The 25,640-nt window shown below is 46.6% G+C and overlaps 1 pseudogene; it reads right to left on the reverse strand.

Moving 5' to 3' along the window:
- Positions 1-141: 141 nt before the first annotated feature.
- On the reverse strand, positions 142-24,959 carry LOC127045493 (chymotrypsin-like elastase family member 1; annotated as a pseudogene).
- Positions 24,960-25,640: the final 681 nt, after the last annotated feature.

A 25,640-nucleotide genomic window follows, 5' to 3' on the forward strand; every position in this document is an offset into this window, starting at 1 on the left:
GTTTTTAATTCATTGTTGCTTTATTATTATTGCAGACAACCCAGTCTATTAGTGTGATCATAACAGAGAGAGAAATTTAATTAACAGGCATATCTTTTCATTCAAACAGTAGTTCACATTCATATACAAACAGATCCTTCCTTAATAGTCACCATTATTCTTCATAGTCTGAAAAACAACGGAGAAATGGATTCAGTAGAGAATATATTCAGTTTTCTTCTTACATTATTTTAAAATGACTGAATAGGTCATTCCTCAGCTGTGCCAGACCTCAATTCCGCACAGCTCAGGAGAGTGGGGGGCAAATGAGACTATATTCCATCCCTGGGCTCTCCCCATATGGAGCTGGTGGGGCTGGTTCAACTCCTGGTGCAAATTAGAGCAGTTTTAGAGCTGTTCCACCTTTCAGGAATTGCCCCTGTACAGTATCACTTCAGCCATGCCCTCTTCACCACAGTCATGTCTTTGGCATGTCCCGTGCCAGACGGTTGAGGGAGGCCAGAAAATGGCTAGCAATGCTAGCATTATACCAGCAAGGGGTTCTCCCATATTAGGGGAATTCCCAGCTGGCTGGATCCACCAGGCTTCCAACTGCAGCTGAAGCAGGGCTAAAAATCTGATAAGACAACAACTTTCCAAATATACAGAGTTCAGATTAGTCACAGGCACTTTCCAACTAAAGGGTAAGTTACTTCAGATGAATCCATTGGGTTTCGTCCTATCTCGTGTTGACTGTAATTGGTGTAGTGCAGATAAGACTCCATTAAATCCTTTGAAAGTTGGCTCCCCAGGGCCCATTTTTACTAGGTGAGGGATGCATTGCAGAGACAGCCATCTCACGGAATAAACGGTTGTCCTGTTTTTATTCATAATGGTTTAGAACATCCATCTTGTTTCTATGGAAGTCTGGTACAGAGCACATCTTACAAACATGATTGTACTATAGCATTTTCTGTGACCCCTGAAGCAGATGTCCCACTGTAGTACACAATGTTGCTAGGAGCAAGGGATCTTTGGATATTTGCAAACCCCAGGCATTGACTGCATTGTGGGAATCAGCTGAACTGGGACAGCTGCAGCACTTGTAGACTGTATCTACAAATGCACAACTCTATTGCCCCAGATTGGATTCAGAGAGACTGCATGGAATCCTGAGGAACACGAGTTAAAGACCTCACCCCAGATATTATAACCAACTGGTACAACCATGCTTGTCATAATCACCTGGGATGGCTGCTGTATGTGTGCACAAAGCATTGTACAGATGTCAGACTCAAAATATACCAAGTAATTTATAGCTCTTAAGGCAAAAAAAGGACCAGTATGATCAGCTAATCTAACCTCCTACATGACACAGGCCATAGAATTACATCAATGGTTTGTTGCAGTGTCTTTTTGCCTTGTGTGGGTAAAGCCTAATTGATCAGATTTCATACCAAGCAGGATTTGCCAGCCTTAAGTGTTGTACAGTAACTCCTTGCTTAACATTGTAGTTATGTTCATGAAAAATGCTACTTTAAGTGAAATTATGTTAAGCAAATCCAATTTCCCCATAAGAATTAGTGTAAATAGGGGGGGTTAGGTTCCAGGAAAACATTTTTTTCACCAGACAGACTCAGACTTTTAGGTCAGAAGGAACCATTATGATCATCTAGTCTGACCTCCTGCACAATGCAGGCCACAGAATCTCACCCACCCACTCCTAACAAACATATACAGTATAAGTTTTAAACAAACAATTTAATGCTGTACACAGCAATGATGATTGTGAAGCTTGGCTGAGGTGGTGAAGTCAGAGGATGGAAGAGGGAGGGATATTTTCCAGGGAATGCCTTACTGCTAAATGGTAAACTAGCACTCTGCTGAGCCCTCAAGGGTTAACATATTGCTGTTAATGTAGTCTCACACTTTATAGGGCAGCAGGAATGGAGGGAGGGGAGACAGCATGGCAGAAGGAGAGACACACACACAGTGCATGTGAGAGAGAGATGCACATTGCCACTTTAATATGCCAACCCCACTCTAAGTACATTGCCTTTTTAAATAGATCAGCAATTGAGACAGTAAGTGCTGTGGAAATGCAGTATAGGAGCTGGAGGCAGGAGCTGGGGGAGGGGAGCACCCTAACATTAGCACCTCTCTTCCTCACCCCTTGTACAGCAAGCAGGAGGCTCCCAGAAGCAGCTCTAAGGCAGAGGGCAGGACCAGCACACAGCAGTTGAGGGAGGGACGGCTGACCTGGTTCCAAGCCCCCACCAGCTAGCTCCAACGGGCTGCTCTTTATGCAAGCAGTGGTCAAAACAAGCGGCTGCCAAACAACGTTATGAGGGAGCATTGTGCAACTTTAAACGAGCATGTTCTCTAATTGATCAGCAACATAACAACATGTAGAGGAGCGGACTCACCCTGCAGCACTTCCTGCTGGATTCTCAGGGAATTAGCTCTTTCCAGCTCTGGAGCGCCCTTTGCAGACTGGTGATTCACCTGTCCTCTGGCCCCCATGCCCCTCCCTGGACCCAGTGCCCTTTTACCTGGAGTGCTGCCCCCTGGCAGTAACTCCTCAGTCTTAGGGTTTCCGCTCCCCGGGGAACACTCACCCACTATTCCCACCTCACCTCAGTATAAGGCTACTGCCAGTCATCATCTAGCCCCACACCCTAGGGCAGACTGCAGTATCAACTACTCATCACTGGCAAGGAGGGTTTGGGCCTGCTGCCTTTGCCTACCCCTGGGCTGCCCTCTGCAACCCTCAGCACCCGTTGGTCTTATGCTAGGCCGCAGCCTGGGGCTTTCCAGGCTGTAGCTCCCCAGCTCCTCTGCCTTTCCCCAGCCCTGCTTCACTCAGATACCTTGTGTCCAGCTCCCTGCAGCCAGGCCCTTCTCCTTCTACAGCCAGTGGGAGACTTCTGTCTGCCCCTAGCTTCCCTGCCTTTATAGGGCCAGCTGAGTCTGTTTGGGGCGTGGGCCCAGCTGCAGCCACTTCCCCCAATCAGCTCAGCTTAAAAGCTGCTTTCTCCTGCCACAGCCCCCTCCCAGGGCTGTTTTTAACTCTTCAGGGCAGGAGCAGGGATCCACCCCGCTACACAACATTAACTCCCAGTTCCCGGAACCCAATAGGTACACAACATTAACTGTGACAACTTTAAGTGAGGAGTTATTGTATTTCAATCCTAGTATTTCCAGACAGTGACTGCATTCATTCTCTTTCATTAGATTTATTTGAATGTGCCAAAAATAAGGCCAATGCATTTTGGATTTTAAACTTTCAAAGTTTCTTAATTCTGTTCTTAACATAATAAATGAATGGACTGGGTCAAACTTATCTCTGATATTACTCCATTAATTGCATGGGAGTACATCCAAGATGAAATTAAACCGTTAACTTTGGAGGAACTTACGTTGTAGATCCAGTTGATGTATGCAGATACCCGTGTGAAGACTGTAGGCTTCTGATAGGTGTTGCAGTAGGGGACAACCCCAAAACTAACAATCCCATAAATTTGCCAGCGACCATCCCTGTAACACTGCAAAGGGTCCCCTGAATCACCCTGCAATCAGAGCAGGGAGAAGTGACACACAGTTAGTTGCACCCAAATTTTCTTAGCAGTTTAGAAAATGGACTGGAAAAGGTGGTGACAGCTGATTAATTCATGAACATTCCATTCAATGGGCCCAATACTGTGATGTGCTGAGGACCTTTTGAGAGATGCTGAGTACTCCCAATGCCTATTGAAATCAAGGGGAGCAAAGAGTGCTCAGCATCTCCCAGAAGGTACGTAACACATTGCAGAATCAGGCCCATAACTATTTGTTCTCTGAACTATTCCTGGGGGGATTCTGCACCAAAAAAATTAAAATTATGTGCCAAAAAATTAAAACTGACTGAGAATGGGAACAGTTAACTAACAATAAGATCATCAACAATGTTACTATGCAGACAGGCTGCTACATTTCGGCCTCAGAGAATGAGATGAATTAACCATCAACAGCAACATTAACAAAATGTGTTGTTGTTTTTTTACAAAAGCATTTTCTTTAACTTAAAAACAAATAATTTTCAGTAACATGATACAAATATTTAATTATGTGTTTTTTACAATTCTCAAGAAGTTACAGACATTTTACTAGGCAGGCAGGTTGCTACATTTCTGCCTCGGGGACAGAGCATCCCTCCTGCATAAGAAAAAGACCTCCCCTCCTCCACGTCCCTCGAGCCACAGTATCAAGCGAGAGAGACAGAGTCCCTCTCGCTTGTTGGCCAGCCCCACCCCCTGACGATGAGCAACGTCTCCCCCACAGGCACGCACACCCAGCCTCTCTCCCCCTGCAGTGACTTGCGTCTCTGAGGCTGCTCCAAGCATGCTGGAACAGATGCGCTGCCTGGGCTGCTAGGGAAGAGATGCATCTCCCCGCAGATTTCTTTTGTGTTTTTCTATGCAGGGATCACAGAAATATGTGGGCCATATGTGGGCCAGAATTCTGTCAGGAGTACTGAACGAACACACACACACACACACACACACACACACACACACACCAAGATAACTCTTTCTTCCCCCTCCCATTCAATATAATTGATGTTTAAGGCACTCATCCACTGCCTATTGAAGTCCATCAAAAGATTCCTACTGAGTTCCCTTAAAAGATTAGGCTCTAAATGAATCCGAACACTTTTCAGGTATTTGGACCCTGCAGGAAGCGTCAGCCTCTAGCAGCTTCCGTATTCAACCAGGAATGTTCTAATTCTTCCCAAGCAGAGACAAAGTCAAAGGATCACTGGAAGCGACAGCTCATGGATTTAAAGAGATAGCAGCACAAGAAAGGCTATAACTAAAACAACAGAAGAGAAAGACAAACAGACTATTGGCTCCTGCTGGGTCTTAAAGCCCTGGATATTTTCATAATGAATTAATACTGGAAATATAGTCAAAACCAAATGCATTGCCCCTTGTTTTTAGGATTTTGCACCATTTCCTCGACTTGACTGCGCAGCTGCAATGGAGGCCTGGGTCCCTGGTCTAGCACTAATTCCCAGGATCTGATCAATGGGGTGTGCTGGTGGGATGGCATACTTCAACTCCCTCCTCCTGAGAACAGCTGGCAAGAAATATGTGCAATGATGTGCAGTAATTGAGATTCTTCAAGATGTGTCCCCCTGCAGGTGCTCCACTTCAGGTGTCGATGTGTCCTGGTGCTGTTGATCTGAGATTTTTTGGTAGCAATGTCCGCACAGGTCATGTGTGCACAATTGCTGCCTTGACTAGCATGCACAGAACCCGACCCCCTCAGTTCCTTCTCTACCATAGAGTCCTTACTGCAAACTGGAGTAGAGGGGAGGAGGTGGGTAGCGGAGCACACCCAGGGACACACATCTCAAAGAACCTCAGTTACTGAACAAGGTGAGTAACCTTCTCTTCGAGTGCTATCTCTGTAGGTGCTCCACTTCAGATGATTGTAGAGCAGTGCCCCTGTGAGGATGGAAGGGGCTTCAGAGTTGCGTTCATATTGGAGGTTAGCACTGTTAGCCCTAGCATTGTGTCTGAGCTCAAACCTTAAGTAATTGCATAATGGTTCATAAATATGTGTTCAGAGGCCTGAGTGGCTGCTCTGGATATGTGTATTATTGGTACATTACACTGCTCTACAGCCAAAATGCTTCTGAAATAAATGTAGTCCAACTTTACTAATTCTGGGTCACTGAGAACAAAAATGATGCTTAAAATTGTTGATTGGCTCTAGTTTTCAAGATATGCTATTGGGTCAGTATATACGACCCTTGACTTGGGAATGGCAGAGGAGAAGTGAGTTATAAAGGAAGGGATCTCAATTTAAACCAGAAATGACTAAAATACATCTTTGACTGGATCTATGAATAAATCTATGACTGGGTTTGGACAGTACTTGCTTTTTAGGCAAAACAATGAATGATGCAATCTGAAGCTGGTATTGCGTCATACATGATATGAATTGCATCATGTTATTCCTAGAAGTCATGGATGATACAATCATAAGGAAGCTTACATCACTCTGCTGAAGAAATTGCCATATATCATCTCTAGAAATCATACAGGGTCGTGCTCTCTTATTTGTCAGTGTTTGATTTTGCAAAGGGACACATTTCTGTTTAGCCAAAGTGAGCAGAGATGCCTCATACTTGTGTGAACAGTGCAGATAACTTCTGCTATGTTTGTGGTGAAGTGACTTTTGCATCACAAAAGCGCAGTATAACCACTATGGTTAAGAAAGCCTACAACCTTTTATTTTGGCTGCAAAACTGGAGATCAGGACAAGAGGTGGGCCCCACACATATGCTGCAACTCTTGTGCAACAAATCTTCGCCAGTGGTTGAAGAGGAAAAGGAAATCTATGCCTTTTGCAGTGCCAATGATTTGGAGAGAGCCAACAGATCATACCAGCAATTGTTACTTCTGCATGGTGCTTCCAGTTGGGAAAGGTGTGTCAAAGAAGAAAAAGTGGACTGTGCATTATCCAAACATTCCATCAGCTATACACCCAGTACCCCAGGGAGAAGGACTGCCAGTTCCTGATGCACCAGAATCATTCTCACTTGAGTCAGACGAGGAAGAGGATGAAACTTCTGGTCCTGAACCATCAATGTCACAGGACCCACATTTTCTCCCATCCTCCTCCTCTGAACCACACCTCATAACACAAGGTGAACTGAATGACCTTGTCAGGGATTTGGAACTACCCAAGAGTAAGGCAGAGCTGTTGAGCTCCAGACTACAGCAGTGGAATCTCCTGGCAGGCTATCAGGGCAAATGGAGCCCATCAATGCTTGCAGACTATTGCTGGACAGTGACAAGAGATGCTCCATTTAATGAATACAAGAGACAAGCCAAGATGCGCCAAGTAGACACTGAATAGGACTAAACTATGTACATAATAGTTTTTTTGCCTTTTGTTTCATAATAAATTTTGTTTATATAATCCTTTTGCTGATTTTTAAAGTGTTACATTAACAGGACAGGTGAAATATCATGTAAAGCAACCATAAACACATGAAAAGACCTAGGTTTACAATTTATGATTAAAACTCTACTATCTACACAATATACATAGTCATAAAATGTAAAAACTTAAATATCTTAGAAACAGTAGCCAATCAGTTGTTTTAATTGTCATACTTGAATTCAGCACATCAAAATACATAATAAATATCACATTTTATCTCTGAAGCAGACAACTTCTAAAAATTGTAGACCAGTGTTATTTAAGAAGGCTATTGAGGTAGATACTGATGTTGTTGAATGGGCCCTGATCCCTGATGGGGATTCTGCTTTGAGTTGTTCATAACACATCTGGATATAATTGGAGATTCATTTCGATAGTCTCTGTGTGGATATTACAGACCCCTTGGAATGCTCTGTCATTGAAGTAAAAAGCCTGGGGGATTTTCGGAAAGGCGTTGTTCTGTCCAGGTAAAATGCTAATGCACGTCAGATGCCTAATGTATGTAGGGCAGTCTCTTGTGTATTCACATGAGGTTTGGGGTAAAATGTAGGCAGGTGAATCAACTGATTCAGGTGGAAAGAGGATGATATTTTTGATATAAATTTAGGATATAGTCTCAATGTGACTTTGCCCTTGAAGAATATGGTGTACGGGGGATGAGCCATGAGAGCACCTATTTCATTTACTCATCATGCGCATGTAATTGGGATCAGGAATGCCACCTACATTGAAGTAGGGAGCAGGTGGCTAGTGGCTCGAATGGGGCTCTGGTAAGGCTTTTGAGCACCAGGTTTAAGGCCCATGGTGGGGTGGGTTCATGTATTTCTGGGTACATATTTTGTATGCTCATAAGAAAAGGTTTTGTCATTGGGTGCACAAATATCGATACGCCATGCACCTTATGGTGAAAGGCAGTAATGGTTGTTAAGTGTACTCTAGACTAGCTTGTGGAAAGTTCTGAGTTCTTTAGTTCTAATATGTATTCCAAGATCAATGGTAGTGGTGCCTTGATCGCAGATACGTGCTTGTTCTGGCACCATAAGGAGAATCTTTTCCATTTTTGGAGGTAAGTGGTACATGTGGTTGGTTTTCTGCTGTTTATTGACACCTGTTTTACTTGTTCCGAGCAGGTTAACTCATCATGGTGGAGCCATGGAACAGCCATGCCTTCACGTGAAGTGTGATGGGGCATCTGCCCCACACTGGCAAAAAAAAGGGGTTAAAAGTAGCCAGTCACAGAAGGGCTTATAGGAACAGCTAATCAGGGCCAGGCTGGCCCACATAAGAAGGGCTGCAGAACAGTAAGAGTCACTCCCTGGAGCTTGAGAAGGGAGGAGGACTGGCTGCCTTGCTGGTAGAGGGCAACAAGCACCCTGGACTGAGCCGTGCTGTAGGCAGAGACTCCGATCGACGGCACCAGGACGCACTGACGCCTGAAGTGCAGCACCCACAGGGACAGCACTTGAAGAAGAACTTTGGAGATTTCCTCTGCTTTACCCACTTCCCATGGGTTCTCTTGTGGGAGGGGGCAAGTAGGAACAATAATAATTAAGAGGATGGTGCTCAGTAAGAAGTAACTAGCTTGTCAGGAAGGCCTGAACTCCTGGGGGAGTGTGTTGTAAGTAATTCACAATTCCTGTAGGCACAGGGTTGTATAGGAAAGAAAGAGTTAAGGGGGGAAAAGAGAAAATATAGCACTTACACTGCACCCGGATCTCACACCATCTCCACCAGCACACACCATGTTCTCCTTTGCATGAGAGCCCCACTAGTTATTCTGAGAGCAGATGGCATGGTCAACCACCGGCAGCATCACTTTTTGAAGTCTAGCAGGAATGCTGCCACCAACTAAAGGAGGAAGGACAATATTCTGCTCAAACAGACACTATAATTAGAAATAAAGGCCCACCTCTGCCACCCTCATTCACGTTGAGTAGTCCCGTACTATGCATGACTAGTGACCTCGGGAGCAGCAGTGCTACTCACTGAGTAAAGTACAACTCAGTGAAACCATACTGGGACTGGGCCCAGGATGAGGATAATATGTCCCCTGCTGACTCATGGGATCTCCCCCTGTGTCTAGTCAGTCATATCTGCCGAGTTGAGTGAGTGCCACTATCACGGACATGTTAAACACGACAGGGCTTGTCCACACTGAGTGCTAAATGGTGCCAAACATCATGCTAGTTAATGTTTATTCTGGGAAAATGCATCATGTGATGAGAAGAGCTTATCAATGCATTCACCCCCCTGCTGAGAGCCATTAGAAGACCCATGCACCACTTACATCCTACTGAAGCTGTCAAAGATGTTTCATAGCAACTGGTTTTATTTACAAAAAGAGTTGTGCTGGGTCTCTGATCTGAGTCAGTCTTTCTGGAATGAGGAGTAACTTTTTTCCAGTTACCACTAGCCAGTCCCCATCCAGTAATATAACATGGATAATTATTAGGCAAAATGTCTCCTTCAGATGGAAGCATTCCTACATCAACAAAGCCATTATCATAGGCTGGTATGGAGAGATGCAGCAGGGCAATGTCATTTCTGAAATAGGACACAGATATTAGCCCTTTGGATGCCACAAGGCAAAATCTTGAGTTAGTCATGACCAGATCCCGAACATTCTTGCTCACTTTTTACTTTACTTATCTATTTACATAGCCTCTACTGCCATAGTATCTGAGACCTCACAAACATTAATAATGTACCCTTAAAATGCCCCTGTGAAGTTGGGAAGTGTTATTAACCCCATTTTACAGATGGGGAATTGAAGGCACAGAGGGATTAAGTGATTTGCTCAAATCATACAGGAGCTCTACAGACCAGAAACTGAACCCATATGTCCTGAGTCCCAGTCCAGTATTTTTACAAGGCCATCCTTAACCTCAGTGGGTGATGGATAGAATACGTACATAAACATTTGCAGGATTGGCCCCTAAGTAAGGACATCAGTATTCATTCCTATGCCAAAGTCATATTCAAAAACAAATTACCCATTCTCAATATCAGTGGGATTCCAGTCTTCATGAATAAATATTTTGTCCACACCAACAGAATATTCAGTGCCATCCAATTCAAAGAGATTGTGTCACCCAGAACCACTTAGTAATTTGCTTGCAGTGGCCTGAAAATGAACTGAAAAATAATTACCATAAAGCATCTCCTCTGCTCCACATTGGTGCCTCTGTATGATAGCTTCTGCATCAGTAGGATCTTTCTTCTGTTACAGTCATTTCTACAGCACCTTTCATTTGAGGACCTTCACAGTGCTTTAACAGACATACCTGTGAGCTGGGGAAGTACTATCTGCATTTTACTATTTGGGAAACTGCAGCTTTTGTATCTGACCTCCTTGTTCAACTGCTCATAACCTTTCCAAACCAGAAAATACGGTTACCCACCTTTTAGTAACTGTTGTTCTTCAAGATGTGTTGTTCATGTTCATTCAAAGTAGGTGTGCGCACGCTGCGTGCATGCCAGCTGGAAGATTTTTCCTTAGCAGCGTCCGTAGGGTCAGCCCGGGCGCCCCCTGGAATGGTGCCACCACGGCGCTCTATAAAGGGGCCTGTCAACCCTCCACCCCCCTCATTTCCTTCTTGCTGGCACTCCAACAGAGGGGCAGGAGGATGGGTGTTGGAATGGACATGAACAACACATCTTGAAGAACAACAGTTACTAAAATGTGGGTAACCATTTTTTCTTCTTCGACTGGTTGTTCATGTCCATTCAACGTAGGTGACTCACAAGCCTAACCTTAGGAGGTAGGGTCGGAGATCACTGCTGACTGGAGAACTGCAAGCCCAAAGGCTGCATCATCCCTTGCCTGATGCGTGATGGCATAGTGAGACGAGAAAATGTGGATGGAGGACCACGTGGCAGCTCTACAAATTTCCTGAGTCGGAACCTGAGCCAGGAAAGCCGCAGAGGAGGCCTGCGCCCTAGTGGAGTGGGCCGTGACTGGAGGGATAGGGGTCTTAGCTATGCGGTAGCATTCCTGGATGCAGGTCGCGATCAACGAAGAGATTCTCTGACAGGAGACCGGGAGCCCCTTCATCCTTTTTGCCACTGCAACGAAGAGCTGGGTCGAGGATCTGAATGGCTTGGTACGCTCTATGTAAAAAGCCAAGGCCCTGCAGACATCCAGGGAGTGTAGCCTCCTCTCCTCACTGGATGCGTGTGGTTTCAGATAAAACACCGGGAGAAAGACATCTTGACCCATGTGGGACTGCGAAATGACCTTGGGTAGGAAAGCCGGATGAGGTCTAAGTTGGACCTTGTCCTTGTAGAAGACTGTGTACGGGGGCTGTGATGTTAACGCTCGAAGCTCCGACACCCGTCGGGCCGAGGTGATCGCCACCAGGAAGGCGGTCTTATACGATAGGTACAGCAGGGAGCACGAAGCCAGAGGCTCAAAGGGAGGCCCTGAGAGGACAGAGAGGACCAGATTCAGGTCCCAAGCAGGGGTCGGCTGATGCACATTAGGGAAGAGCCTGTCCATAACCTTGAGGAAACGCCCAACTAGCGGGTTCGCAAGCACCAAGGCACCCCCTTCTCCTGGATGAAAAGCGGATATGGCCGCCAAGTGAACGCGAATGGAGGAAAGGGAGAGGCCCAGTTGTCTTAGGTGAAGCAAATAGTCAAGGACAGTGGGAATTGGAACCCACAGCGGGTCATGACCCTGCTGACCCGACCATATGGAGAAGTGCTTCCATTTAGCCAGGTAGGTGGCCCTGGTGGACAGTTTCCTGCTACCTAGCAGCCTGCCTGACCTGCTGGGAGCACTGCAACTCCACCGGGTTCAGCCATGGAGCATTCAGGCTGTGAGGTGAAAGGACTCGAGGGTCAGATGGTGGAAGGAGCCCCGGTCCTGCGTGATCAGGTCTGGGAGTAGGGGCGGCATCAGGGGTGCCTGAACTGACATGTGCAATAGTGATGTGTACTAGTGCTGGCGCGGCCATGCCGGAGCTATCACGATTACCCTGGCGTGATCCCTGAGAATCTTTAAAAGCACCCTCTGTATCAGGGGGATCGGAGGGAAGGCATAGATCAGACCTTCCTCCCACGTCTGTAGGAAGGCGTCCAACAGAGACCCTCAACTGCGGCCCAGGAGGGAGCAAAACCGTCGGCACTTCCTGTTTTCCCTTAAGCAAACAGGTCTAACTGGGGAAAGCCCCAGAGCTGGAAGATTGAGCGCACCACATCCCATCGGAGGGACCACTCGTGACCCTGCAACGAGCAACTGAGGGTGTCCGCCAAATCGTTCTCCTTCCCCGGAAGATATAACGCCGTCAGGTGAGTGGCATTGTGAACACAGAAATCCCATAGCGCGAGGGCTTCCCTGCAGAGGGGAGAGAAGCGTGCACCCCCCTGTTTGTTGATATAAAAAACTGGAGCTGTGTTGTCCGAAAGGACTGAAACGCACCTGCCGACCAGGTGAGACTGGAAGGTCAAACACGCCAGGTGGACCGCTCTCAGCTCCCTGACATTGATATGCAACTCGAGGTCCTCCGACGACCACAAGCCCTGCTTCTTGAGGCGTCCCAGGTGCGCTCCCCAACCTCGATCCGAGGCATCTGTCACCAGGGAGAGGGAGGGTTGTGGGGCAGCAAAGGGGACACCCATGCAGACTTCCCGCAGGTCGAGCCACCACCGTAGCGAGCTCAGCACCAAATGGGGAACGGACACCACTGAGTCCAGGGGGTCCCTGACCGGGCGATAAACTGTCGCCAACCAGAACTGCAGCGGGCGAAGCCGGAGTCTGGCATGGACCACCACACAGGTGCACGCTGCCATGTGGCCCAACAGCCGGAGGCAAACTCACGCCGTGGTAACCGGGACACTGTGTAGTCTGAGGATGAGCTCGGAAATTGCAGAACCTGGACTCCGGCAGGTACACTTTGGCATGGGTGAAGTTCAGAACCGCTCCTATGAACTCTATTCGTTGCGTCGGAGACAGGGTGGATTTGGCTTCGTTCAAGAGGAGGCCAGGATCGAGAAATGAACAACACCTGGGTCTCTATCTGCTCCTTGGAGCGGCCTTTTATGAGCCAGTTGTCCAGGTAGGGGAATACCGGGATGCCCCGCCTGTGCAGGAAGGCCGCCACTTCTGCCATGCACTTCGTGAAGACCCTGGGAGCAGCCGACAGGCCGAACGGGAGCACCATGAACTGCAGATGGACATCGGCCACGATGAATCTGAGGTACCAACGGTGCCGTGGAATTATGGCAATGTGGAAATAAGCGTCCTTTAAGTCGAGGGCCGCATACCAATCTCCTGGATCCAGGGAGGGGATGATCGAGGACAGGGAGACCATGTGGAACTTGAGTTTTTGCACTAACTTATTCAGCCGCCACAAGTCCAAGATGGGTCTCAGGCCCCTTTTTGCCTTTGGTATTAGGAAATAGCGGGAATAGAAGCCTTTGCCCCTGAGCTCCTGCGGGACTTCCTCCACCGCCCCTGCCTCTGTGAGGGACTTCACTTCTTGAATTAGAAATTGCTCATGAGAAGGGTCCCTGAAGAGGGACGGGGAGGGGGGTTGGTGAGGCAGAAGGGAGGAGAACTGAACAGAATATCCCCTCTCTACTGTGCAGAGCACCCATTTGTCCGACGTAATTCAGACAAATGGGTGCTCTGCGTAGTAGAGAGGCACGGTAGAGGTGGGACAGACATGACTCAAAGGTAGGGGTGGAAGGATCCAGAGTCTCTATCGGTAGGTCGTCCTCGACCGTACCATCAAATAGGGGGTCTAGGCCCAGATGGTGGTGTGGATTGGCTAGACGCCTGGCCGGAGGGGTGGCGCTGGTGACGCCTCCTGCCATTTCTGCCCCGCTTGTGCCCTAGCTCCTGGTGAGTCTGTGGCTGGTATGGGCGGTGCGGCCTAAATTTTCTGCGCTGGGTCACGGGGGTATGCAAGCCCAGCGAGCGAAGCCTGGCCCTCGAGTCCTTTAAGCTATGGAGACGTTTGTCCGTTTTTTCTGAAAACAGCAACTGCCCTTCAAAGGGGAGGTCTTGAATTGTCTGCTGGACCTCATAGGGCAGGCCCGAGACCTGGAGCTAGGCTTCCCGCTGCATGACCAGGCCTATGGCTGAGTCCGCCGCATCTAAGACGGCCTGGAGGGAGGCTCGAGCGATCAGTTTGCCCTCCTCCACTGGGGCCAAAAACTCTGATCTCGAGTCCTGGGGAAGGAGCTCCGCAAACTTCGACATGGCTGAACAGATGTTGTGGCCATATCGGGTTACTATTGCCTGTTGATTGGCAATGCGGAGTTGAAGACCCTCCGTGGAGTACATCTTTCTACCAAAGAGCTCAAGTCTTTTTGCATCCCTGCTCTTCGGTGTCGAGCCCTGAAACCCTTGAAGTTCCCGCTTGTTAGCCACGTCTACTACCAGTGAGTCAGGGGGAGGCTGGGTGTACAGGTGTTTGTGCCCTTTAGAGGGGACGAAGTAGCACCGCTCCGTCCTCTTGGCAGTAGGGGCCAATGAGGCTGGTGTTTGCCATAGGGTGCGGGAAGTATCCGCTATAGTCTTTATCAGCGGGATGGCCACCCTGGATGGCCCTGAGGGGGCCAGAATGTCCACTACAGGGTCCACGTCCACCTCGATCTCCTCTGCTTGGATTATGAGGCTTTGAGTTGCTCGCTGAAGCAATTGTTGGAGGATTGGAGTATCCTCTAGGGCTGGTGCCGCAGCAGTGCCCGAGACTGCCTCGTCCGGGGAGGACAACGATGAGATTACATGGAGCGGCCCTTCCTCTGGTGCATGTGGCCCCTCGGGGTCCTGCGGCACGCGGTATTGAGGTTGCGGTGCCAGTTCTGAGTCTAAATGCGGCACCGCAGCCGGTACCGGGGTCGCCAGTGAGCAGTGCCGGCGGAGCCCGAACTGGAGCCGCTGCCGGTGTCGCTGCCCGGTTAGGGGATGCTGAACTTGACAATGGCACACCCCTGCCCGGCAATGGTGCCAGTGGGGGAGGCAGCTTCCCCGGGGCCATTGACATCGAGGACACTGAAGCCGACTGTAACTGAGGGCCAAACACCTGGCCTACCGACTGGTGGTAGGCCTAGGGAGTCCAAAACGGCCACTGCGAGGGTGGCTGCCATTGTTGCTGCCACTGTGGGTAACATTGGTGGCTCACCCCTGAAACCGATCTCCTGCTCCGCGACCAGCTGGAGTGAAAGGAGTCTGCCTCTGAGTCTGAGGTCTCTGAGTATGAGGACCTAGGGGGAGCAGTGCCCAGTGCCGAAGGAGAGCTGTGCGGAGGCGGCGGGGAGCCTCTCCTCTGGTCCAGTGCTGCCTTCACAGCGCAGTGTGGGGAGGGAGGCGACAGCATGGTCGACTTGCCTCTAGACTGCACTGGTGGACGGACCACAGTAGGCAACTCGCTACGATGAGGGGAGGCCGGTGCCGGGAGGCCCATTAGGTCTGAAGCTGCCTTGAACGCCTCCAGTGTTGATGGGGGGCGTATGTCCCTGCTGAGGTCCAGGGAGTTAGGCTGGTCCAGACTCGACCGCCCTCTCTGCGGTGCGGGAGTCAACAGAACCGCGGAGGGCTGTAGCCCAGCCTGTCTGCTTACACCCGCGGACAGCATTGGCCTCAGATCCTGGTGGGGTGACCGATCCCTCACCGGTTTCTTTCTCTTGGAGGGCACCGGAGAAGGTGAGCGGTGCCGCACTGAGGCCGACTTCCTATGACCCGACTCCGTCCGGTGCCGGGTTTTCTACGACTTGGGCTGGGCCCTAAGTCCTGATGTTGGTGCCAGGTCACTCAGCACCGAGGACGACATGCTGGGCCCCACCTCGGCCGGTTCTGGGTCCGAGGGTGGTCGCTGGGCCGCCTCCATCAGGAGGACTCTAAGGTCTTTGAGCCCTGTCCTTAAGAGTTTGTGGGCGGAAGCCTCTACAGATAGAGCACCGGTCCTTTTGGTGACTCTCTCCGAGGCACCTCAAACACGCAGAGTGCGAAGTATCAGAGGGGTAGCCGGTCAGAGGGGTAGCCACAGAGTGCGGGTCACTCTTGGGCATGAATTTCCCACAGTCCTTGCAGAGTTTGAACCCGGGGGACCCAGGCATGCCCCAGCAAGCGACGAAGACTCTGGGGGGGGACCCCCCAACTACGAAAAACTATATACAAAGATCTATCTAACTAACTATAATATGACTGAATACACGGACTAAATAGTAAGGATAGGACACTGCCAACTTGCTATGCAAGAGAAGTTCCAGCTAGCCATCACCGGCGGTAAGAAGGAACTGAGGGGGTGGAGGGTCGGTGGGCCCCTTTATAGGGTGCTGTGGTGGGCCGACCCTACGGACGCTGCTAAGGGAAAATCTTCCGGCTGGCATGCACGCGGCGCGCGCACACCTACTTTGAATGGGCATGAACAACCACTCGAAGAAGAATCTGGAATTGTTCACATCCCATCTATACTTAAAGTTTTATATATAAAATTATGGAATATATATATGGAATGCTAAGGATGTGTTTATTATGGATACTTTATTTAAGGATACCTTTGCTAAGGGCATCTGTAGCTAAAGATATGTTTCTTCTAACTATTATAATGTATTTTTTACATGGTGTCAAAAATGCGTGAGAAGCTTTGTGGATCATATAAGCAGACATGGCATGCAGAGGGAGTAGGCAGGGTTTCCTTCCTCACTCTGTCTTTGTGCAGGTTTATGCATATTTAGATTTATTTTCAATACTTATATGTATGCAAATTTGTATGTATTTGTATGCATTTATGTAAATTTGCAATCACCTGTTTTTTGCTTCCAGGAAGTTGGCAGAAATGGGTAAATATGGATCAGTCTTATAATATTTACCACAGGTCACAAACTACCTGTGGGTTAGTCACACTTGCTTGTCTCAGAGAATGAACATGTTGAGACTGTGAGTATTTGAATGGCCTGGTAGAAGCAGGGCCGGTGCAAGGAAGTTTCGCGCTCTAGGTGAAACTTGCATCTTGCGCCACCCCCCCCACCCAGCTAACCCCACCCATTACCCCCCCTCCCAGGGAGCCCACTGCCCCCCCACCTGGGGAGCCCCCCCAGAGCAGCTATCCCCACCCGCAGCTAACCCCCGCCCGGGGAGCCTCCCCTCCATGGCAGCTAACCCCTTCCAAGGAGCCGCCTCCATGGCAACTAACCCCGCCTACCACCTCCCCCACGGCAGCTAACCGCTCCCAGGGAGCCCCCCCCGTGGCAGCTAACCCCCCCAGCGGCAGCTAACCCCACCCAGGGAGCCCGCCTCAACTCGTCTCCACTCTGCCTCCTCTGCTGAGCACGCCGGCGCCGCTCTAATTCTTCTCCCCTCCCAGGCTTGCGGCACAGATTGGAGGAGAATTAGAGCGGGGGCTATGTGGTCAGCAGAGGAGGCAGAATGGAGGTGATCTGAGGTGGGGAGCGGTTCCCCTGTGCACTCCCTCACCTCAGCTCACCTCCACTCCACCTCCTCGCCTGAGCGGGCTTTTAGGCACCCTCAACCACTAGGTGCCCTAGGCAGCCGCCTAGTTCACCTAGTGGTTGCACTGGCCCTGGGTAGCAGTCCAGAGTGAGAAGCAGAACTGGGATGAGTAGCAAGAGTTAGAAGTCTCATATAATTTTACTTACATTTGGATGCAGTGGGCAGCAGTCATGACCCAGATGGGACTAATAAGGGTGCCACCACAGATATGAGAAAAATATTCAGGATAATATGCATCGGCTATTTGGAGGGACACTTGTATCAAATGACAAAATATTTAACCTCAGCATTCCATTCCGGACTCTGCAGCAGTTTACAAGTGCTATTTTGATCAGTTACATACCCCGCAACCCACCCATGCCCTTACTGGAGCTTGCTTTCTGTGTCTGCTTAATTGTCTGCTGCCGTTCGTCCAGTGGTAAAAAGTAAGTCTTCTCCAAGGCCTTGTCTAAACTAGGAAGAAAATGTACTTTTTTAAATTGAATTAGATCAATCAAGATGGCTTTACTCAATTGTATACTTACCACAGATGTTGACCAAGTTTAACACCTTTAGGAGCTAACTTGATTGAAAGAAACACTTTTCCTACACTTTACACTTTACCTGGAAGCAAGGCCTGATTGAAGGTTCAAATTACCAGAGAAATACAACACTTAACCCTTTAGCATCTGAACACTTGACACTAGTATGCTACAGAAAGCCACTCCTTCAGGATTAGTGTGCAAGTGAAATGTCAGGATGTGGAACATCTTTATCATTAATGTATGCAGAATCCATATGCTTGAGTATAATTTAACAGGTGTGAATCAAGTTTATGGGATTGGAAAAAACATTATTTAGGATGAAAATTCAAAGAAAAATGACATATGGGAGGACAACAGCTTCCTTGTGGGGATTGGAATGGGAATCCCTCACATGGGTTGCCAGAGACCCATCCATGACTTTAATCTCTTTGTGTGGGTACATCTACACTATTTGCCAGATCGGCGGGTAGTGATCAATCCCTGATCGCTCTGCTGTCGACTCCTGTACTCCACTTCGGCGAGAGGCGGAAGCAGAGTCAATGGGGGAGCGGCGGCAGTCAACCCCACGCCGTGAGAATGCGAGGTAAATCGACCTAAGATACGTCAACTTCAGCTAAGCTATTCTCTCAGCTGAAACTGCGTATCTTAGGTCGACCCCCCCCCGCCACCTCTTCCCCAGTGTAGACCAGTGTCTCATTTTGTCCAGCAATAAAATAAAAATATTACCTAGTGTGACAGACCCAGACCAGTGGGGTAGAGGAGTCTGGTAAAGGGCAAATATACTGGTCACTGGATGAATAGTTTTCTGTTCCCTGAGTGACCAGAGCAGGGGCTGCACTAGAGTAATCAGGAACCTGCGAGAACCAATTAAGGCAGACAGGCTGATTAGAACACCTACAGCCAATCAAGGCAGGCTAATCACAGCACCTGGGTTTAAAAAGGAGCTCACTCCAGTCAGGCAAGGGGGAACCAGAGGAGAAGAAGTGCATGTGAGGAGCTGGGAGCAAGAGGGACAAGGAGCTGAGAGTGAGAGGGTGTGCTGCTGGAGGATTGAGGAGGACAAGCGTTATCAGATAGCAGGAGGAAGGTCCTGTGGTGAAGATAAAGAAGGTGTTTGGAGGAGGCCATGGGGAAGTAGCCCAGGGAGTTGTAGCTGTCATGCAGCTATTACAGGAGGTATTATAGACAGCTGCAATCCACAGGGCCCTGGGCTGGAACCCGGAGTAGAAGGTGAGCCCGGGTTCCCCCCAAACCTCCCAACTCCTGATCAGACACAGGAGGAGTTGACCCAGACTGTGGGGATGATCACTGAGGTGAGCAAATCTGCCAATAAGCGCAGGACCCACCAAGGTAGAGGAGGAACTTTGTCATACTAGATAGAGACACCCTTAATGTAAAGATGTTGTGTCTAAATAGGCTTAGCTCTACTTAATTAGCTCGTAGGTAGCAGCATCTCCCTGAGCTTGCGCTGAAACCTGGCTGCAAGTTAGCCCGTGAAACCCCAGATTGTTGGCTAGCTCAGCCATGTCTCTTACAAGGGATGCCACTGGGCAGGGCAGAGTTTTCAGAGTCACTACAGAAGGCCTGAACACCCCATCACAATAACCTTTTAACCAAAGATGGTCAATTGGGCTAGTCATTCACAAAGATGGATTACCAACAATTGTGGTTTTCCAGGGGGGAAGGGGGGTTAAAATTAAAAAAAAATAAAGATTAACAGTAACCCTTTAAATAATTTCAGTCAGATTAGGCTTTATATTAACTAATATCAAACTTGCAAGCTGTTTTTGTTATACTACAGGTCAAATAACTAAGGTCCAGAGTAAAAGAATATCAGAAGATATTATGTAGAACATGTACAAAATAGCCCGATAAAGTGAATCATCAATAACTTGAGAGTGCAGTTTCCATTTAAAATTCATTGATTTATTTAATATTAATATTAGAATAGTATCTTGAGTGAAATCATAAGCAGTAACATCATTTAGTAAGTGCTTATACCTTGCTTGGTATTTTCCTCGTATTTTTAAGGGAAGCTATTTGCCCAAATTTACTCTAACAATGGGGATAATTTTTCTGTACATATATTTCTCAAATGTAGAATAATTCATGCTGTATAAATGCGTAAGTCAGAACACTCTTTAACCATTTAACATTCCCAGATTGTATTTTTTTTAAAAGAAGAATGAAAATCATTGCTTGCTGACACTTTTTGTTCCTAATTGTATTATTTTTACCGTGGAAGTGTGTGATAAAATGTGTGCAGCCTTTGTAATACATTACAACATTTCCCGTTGTGGTTTTATGGTCTGACTAAATATTATCAATGACATTCGGGTATGAAGTATCAGAGGGGTAGCCGTGTTAGTCTGGATCTGTAAAAGCAGCAAAGAATCCTGTGGCACCTTATAGACTAACAGACGTTTTGGAGCATGAGCTTTCGTGGGTGAATACCCACTTCGTTAGATGCATGTAGTGGAAATGTCCAGGGGCAGGTATATATATGCAGGCAAGCTAGAGATATTATAATATCTATTAGAGATAGATATTAGAGATAACTAACCTCATTATCTCTAGCTTGCCTGCATACATATACCTGCCCCTGGACATTTCCACTACATGCATCTGACGAAGTGGGTATTCACCCACGAAAGCTCATGCTCCAAAACGTCTGTTAGTCTATAAGGTGCCACAGGATTCTTTGCTGCTTTTACATTCGGGTATGAGATATCAGTGGTAGCAACTTAATCACTTAAAATACTAGACACATTTGTACACAATGCCTATTATTTTTACTCCGAATTTATATAGCTTATCTTCTTCAAGACTGAGCCTCACGACACCAGAAGTTCTGTTTCAGCTGTATTGCTGTGATGATATTCTAAATTGGCTAGTTATGTTAGTTACTGAATTAAGATAATAGACATAAGGTAGTTTTAAACAGATTTCAGTATGCCCACACAGGAGTTTGTACTAATTTAACTAAAATGATTTACAAACAGATTGTAGTAATGCAACTGATGCATGTAGACCAGGAAGGGGTAGGCAACCTATGGCCCGCATGCCGAAGTCGGCACACAAGCTGATTTTCAGAGGCACTCACACTGCCCGGGTCCTGGCCACCGGTCTGGGGGGCTCTGCATTTTAATTTAATTTTAAATGAAGCTTCTTAAACATTTTAAAAACCTTATTTACTTTACATACAACAATAGTTTAGTTATATATTATAGACTTACAGAAAGAGATCTTCTAAAAACACTAAAATGTATTACTGGCACGCAAAAGCTTAAATTAAAGTGAATAAATGAAGACTCGGCACATAACTTCTGAAAAGTTGCTGACCTCTTGATGCAGACAAAAGTTGGGAGTCACAGCATTCTACTGAACATAAATGTTTGTTAAAGAGAAATTAAGTTTGTTAAAATGCAGCTAGATTCTGAAAAAGTGATTCTGTGAAAATGACATCAAAAGATTCCAGGCTTATTGTCTCTCAGTGGTTTTCATATTAAATAACTTAGATTACAAAGAACAAGATTTTCTTCTAAATGCTGGGCCTGTGAATTCAAGTGAGATCTTAAAGTCATGTTGGTTTCCATTGATTAATAGATTCCAAGGCTAGAAGGGTTCATTGTGATTATCTAGTCTGACCTCCTGTGTAATGCAGACCAGAGAACTTTCTGGAAAACAGTTCCTAGAGCAGATCTTTTAGGAAAACATCCAATCTTGATTTTAAAATGGTCAGTGATGGGGAATCCACCACAACCCTTGTGAATTGTTCCAATGGTTAATTACCCTCCTTGTCAAAAATGTAAACCTTATTCCCACTCTGAATTTGTCCAGCTTCAACAGATGACTGGTGCCTCCCCATGTAACCTCCCCATGTGACTCCTCCCCACCCCACCCCTAGCCCACATTCTCCCCATCCCCCTCCACATTACTAGGCTCAACTTCTGGGGACAGGAGCCGACTCTGAGCATGCCAGAGGGGCGTGGGGGCTCCAGCTTGCTTGGCCACAGTCCCCAGAAGCTGAGCCTGGGCGGAGGGCAGCCTGCTGCTGCCGCAGCCAAGCACTCTCCCAGTCAGCCGCTGCATTGCACCAGGCAGTGTCCCAGGCACTGTGGTTGGAGGAGGCTCTGGCCCCGCCTCTTCCCTTCCAGCTCTGGCCCCACCCCTTTCTCTCCTCACCTGGGCTGGCTGCTGGAGAGGCACCTGACCCTGCTAGAGGAGGGGCACTTGACCTTTCATGCCCCTTCCTCGAGTCCATCATTAAAAATTTATTCCACATGTAAATACTTACAGACTGTAATCAAGCCACCTTTTAACTGTCTCTTTGTTAAGATAAATATATAGAGCTCTTTGAGTCTATCACAGGAAAGCGTGTTTTCTAATCCTTTAATCATTCTTGTAGCTCCTTTCTGAATCCTGGCCAGATTTAGCAACATATTTCTTGAATTGCAGCCATGTCCACACTAGGGGGAAAAGGTGCCTTTTAACATGCGCTAGAATCCTAGTATAGACAAGACAGTAATAGTTCAATATGTGTTAGTGGAGTCTAGAGTTTAGGCTCCACCAGCTAACACCGACTACAACTTGCCTTTTCTATCCTCGGATTTCAACACATTAACTAACATGAGTTAAAAATACACCTTTTCCCAGGTGGAGACAAAGCCTGAGAGTAATAAAAGATATTGGAATTTAGCTAACAATTCTGATGGCACATAAATCCAGAATTTTTATTAATCCACTTTACCATCTCTTTATTAATTCTCTGGTGCTAACTGGAATAAAAAAAACTTAGCAAAAAAGCATTTTTGACAGTGAAGCAAGCAAAAATTATTTTGGAGATATACAAGAAGCAGACGTCATTAGGGAGATGCCATTTTTAATCTACTCACTCTTCTAATCAGAGTCATATTTAAAAAAAAAACAGGAAAAAAATCCCTTTCTAGGAAAATGCACCCTAGTCAAAGCAAAGCTCCATTATTTTAGTTTCATATTATGGATTTTGGAGATACTGTTTTTCTAAATTCCTGGTACCAAACTACCACAAGCAAAGCAGCTCCCTGATGATGTGGTCAAGGGATAGCTTGTGAACCACAGCTTCTGTTTCTTATTAATGTGCTGGATTGACGGATTTAAAGAAAGCTGTACATTTGCTTTGACTAGCAGTAGAGAAAATTTATCCATATCTGCTATCCCATATTTCTGCTTTGCTGTCATGTTCTCAAATCTTTTTTTTTTTAACTAAGCAAAAGATTTCAAATAAAAAATTTACCTGCCACTTCCAGCTGTTTCGCAGGGCCTCCTGTCCTCCAATTACTCTCTCAATTAGCATATCATTGTGAAGCGCATGGCTCAGAGGGCTTCCAGAAATTGCCTCTAATCACAAAGAAACGAATGCAGTTCATCATGTGGATCCTTAACCAGGATCAGTCAGTTTGGTTTAATGTCAGCTACAAACCTGTGCTGCCCACTGCAATCAAGTAAGCAAGACTGAAAGCTCGGGTAACTTTTTCAGTTATGAAATGAACTGGTTACAACACAGTGGATTGTGATAGCAGCAGGTTCTGTTCTTCGTTTCTCTTTCAGGTTCATACTGATTTTAAAACAGTGACTTTAAAAAAGGTAGCTATATTACTGCACCATGCAGAGCTTTCCATACCAGCTCCTCAAAACACATAAACACATGCAGGCATTAACACTAGTAAATGGTTTTATTTTTGTATCCTTTTAAAGGAAACGTCTGGACTAGCTGGTGGTAGGTTCAAGGTCTATTCCCTGAATTTGGGATTACCTTCATTAAAATGGTGGAGTCCTGTCTAGCATCTCTCTTGAACTTTGCATGATGGAAAATTTTAGGAAAACAATACTAATTTAAGCAGCAAAGAATCCTGTGGCACCTTATAGCCTAACAGACGTTTTGGAGCATGAGCTTTCGTGGGCGAATACCCACTTCGTCAGATGCATGTAGTGGAAATGTCCAGGGGCAGGTATATATATGCAGGCAAGCTAGAGATAAAGAGGTTAGTTAGATATTATAATATCTCTAGCTTGCCTGCATATATATACCTGCCCCTGGACATTTCCACTACATGCATCTAACGAAGTGGGTATTCACCCACGAAAGCTCATGCTCCAAAACGTCTGTTAGTCTATAAGGTGCCATAGGATTCTTTGCTGCTTTTACAGATCCAGATTAACACAGCTACCCCTCTGATACTCAATACTAATTTAGACAGCCTTAGAGGTCTGGCCTCCTCATGCAATGTTAAACCATCTCTTTTTTACCAGTGGCTGCTGGATATCCCATTGCACTTTCTGGAATGAGCAGGGCATGTTTTTGGTGTCCTGAATAATCCTTCCTTCAATAAAAACAGATCCTGAATATCTGCATGTAAGCTTTTGAGCTGTTCAGCTGCATAATCATTACAGTGCTGTAGCTTCCCTCAGTATTTTAAAAAACCCTTCATGGAATAACTTGCATCTATAAGGCACAGCATAAAACCAAATTCTACATTCTTCCAAATGAACTCGCCCTTTATCAATGAGATATGCTGGAGTATGAATGTGAAGAAATATAATGAGATTTCTCACACATTGAAAATGTCTTAGTGTGGCACATCCCACTTGAATTCAATTCTATCATATCAACATTCTGTACAAGAGACTTGGTTTGATTCCCAGTCTCTCTCTCCCACACACCTCTGCAGCATAGTCCTGCAGTAGCAATATGCTCAGCCCTTGGGATGCAAGACTTCCTTTGCCTAAAGACAGATTTTCTGGTGGGTAACCAGCTAGACAGATTCTGAGGGGACCTTGTCTAGCGCAGCCCAGTTAAAATGTGACACTGATACAATAGTTGTAAATTATGAAGAAAAAATAAGATGCTTTAAGGCTCCAGCAATTGTTCTGCAAATCAAACCACTCTCCCTCTCCCAGCTCAAATCCTCTAATTATAACTTACCCAGGCAACTAAGAAGGACCAAATAGTGAATCATTTTTTAAAATGCACTGACAACACTTTCCCAGTGAAATACGTTTTATACTGAACCACCTGATAAGCAGTTCTGTTTGAACTAGTAATTAATATTGTTTATCTGCACTGTCTCAAGATAACTCACTAGGCTGACCAGAAATGGTCTATGTATAGAGGGGGGGAAATGATAACCAATTAATGACCCAGCATAAGGTTACATAAACACTTCCACACCAGCAAAATTCCCAGGGATTTGAAAAAACAATGATATATTTAGTGGATACTCAAGTTATGAGCCCAGGGAAAAATTATGCCAACTTGTGCTAAACATTCCAGCACAGCATATTAAATATTTTATATTAGTGGATTATATATGGAGATACACCTATCTCACAGAGGTGGCAGGGACCCTGAAAGGTCATCATGAGCTCAGTGGTTTGAGCACTAGTCTGCTAAATCCAAGGTTGTGAGTTCAATCCTTGAGGGGGCCACTTAGGGATCTGGGACAAAATCAGTACTTGGTCCTGCTAGTGAAGGCAGGGGGCAGGACTCAATGACCTTTCAGGGTCCCTTCCAGTTCTAGGAAATAGGTATATCTCCAATTATTATAAATATTAATACCTTACCTGTATATATTACATTTAATTCCATAATTTTTTGTAAATTAGCAGCCAAATTCTTCTCCCAGCCACATCTGTGCAAC

Source organism: Gopherus flavomarginatus, chromosome 2 (genome assembly GCF_025201925.1).
Source record: "Gopherus flavomarginatus isolate rGopFla2 chromosome 2, rGopFla2.mat.asm, whole genome shotgun sequence".
Taxonomy (NCBI): domain Eukaryota; kingdom Metazoa; phylum Chordata; order Testudines; family Testudinidae; genus Gopherus; species Gopherus flavomarginatus.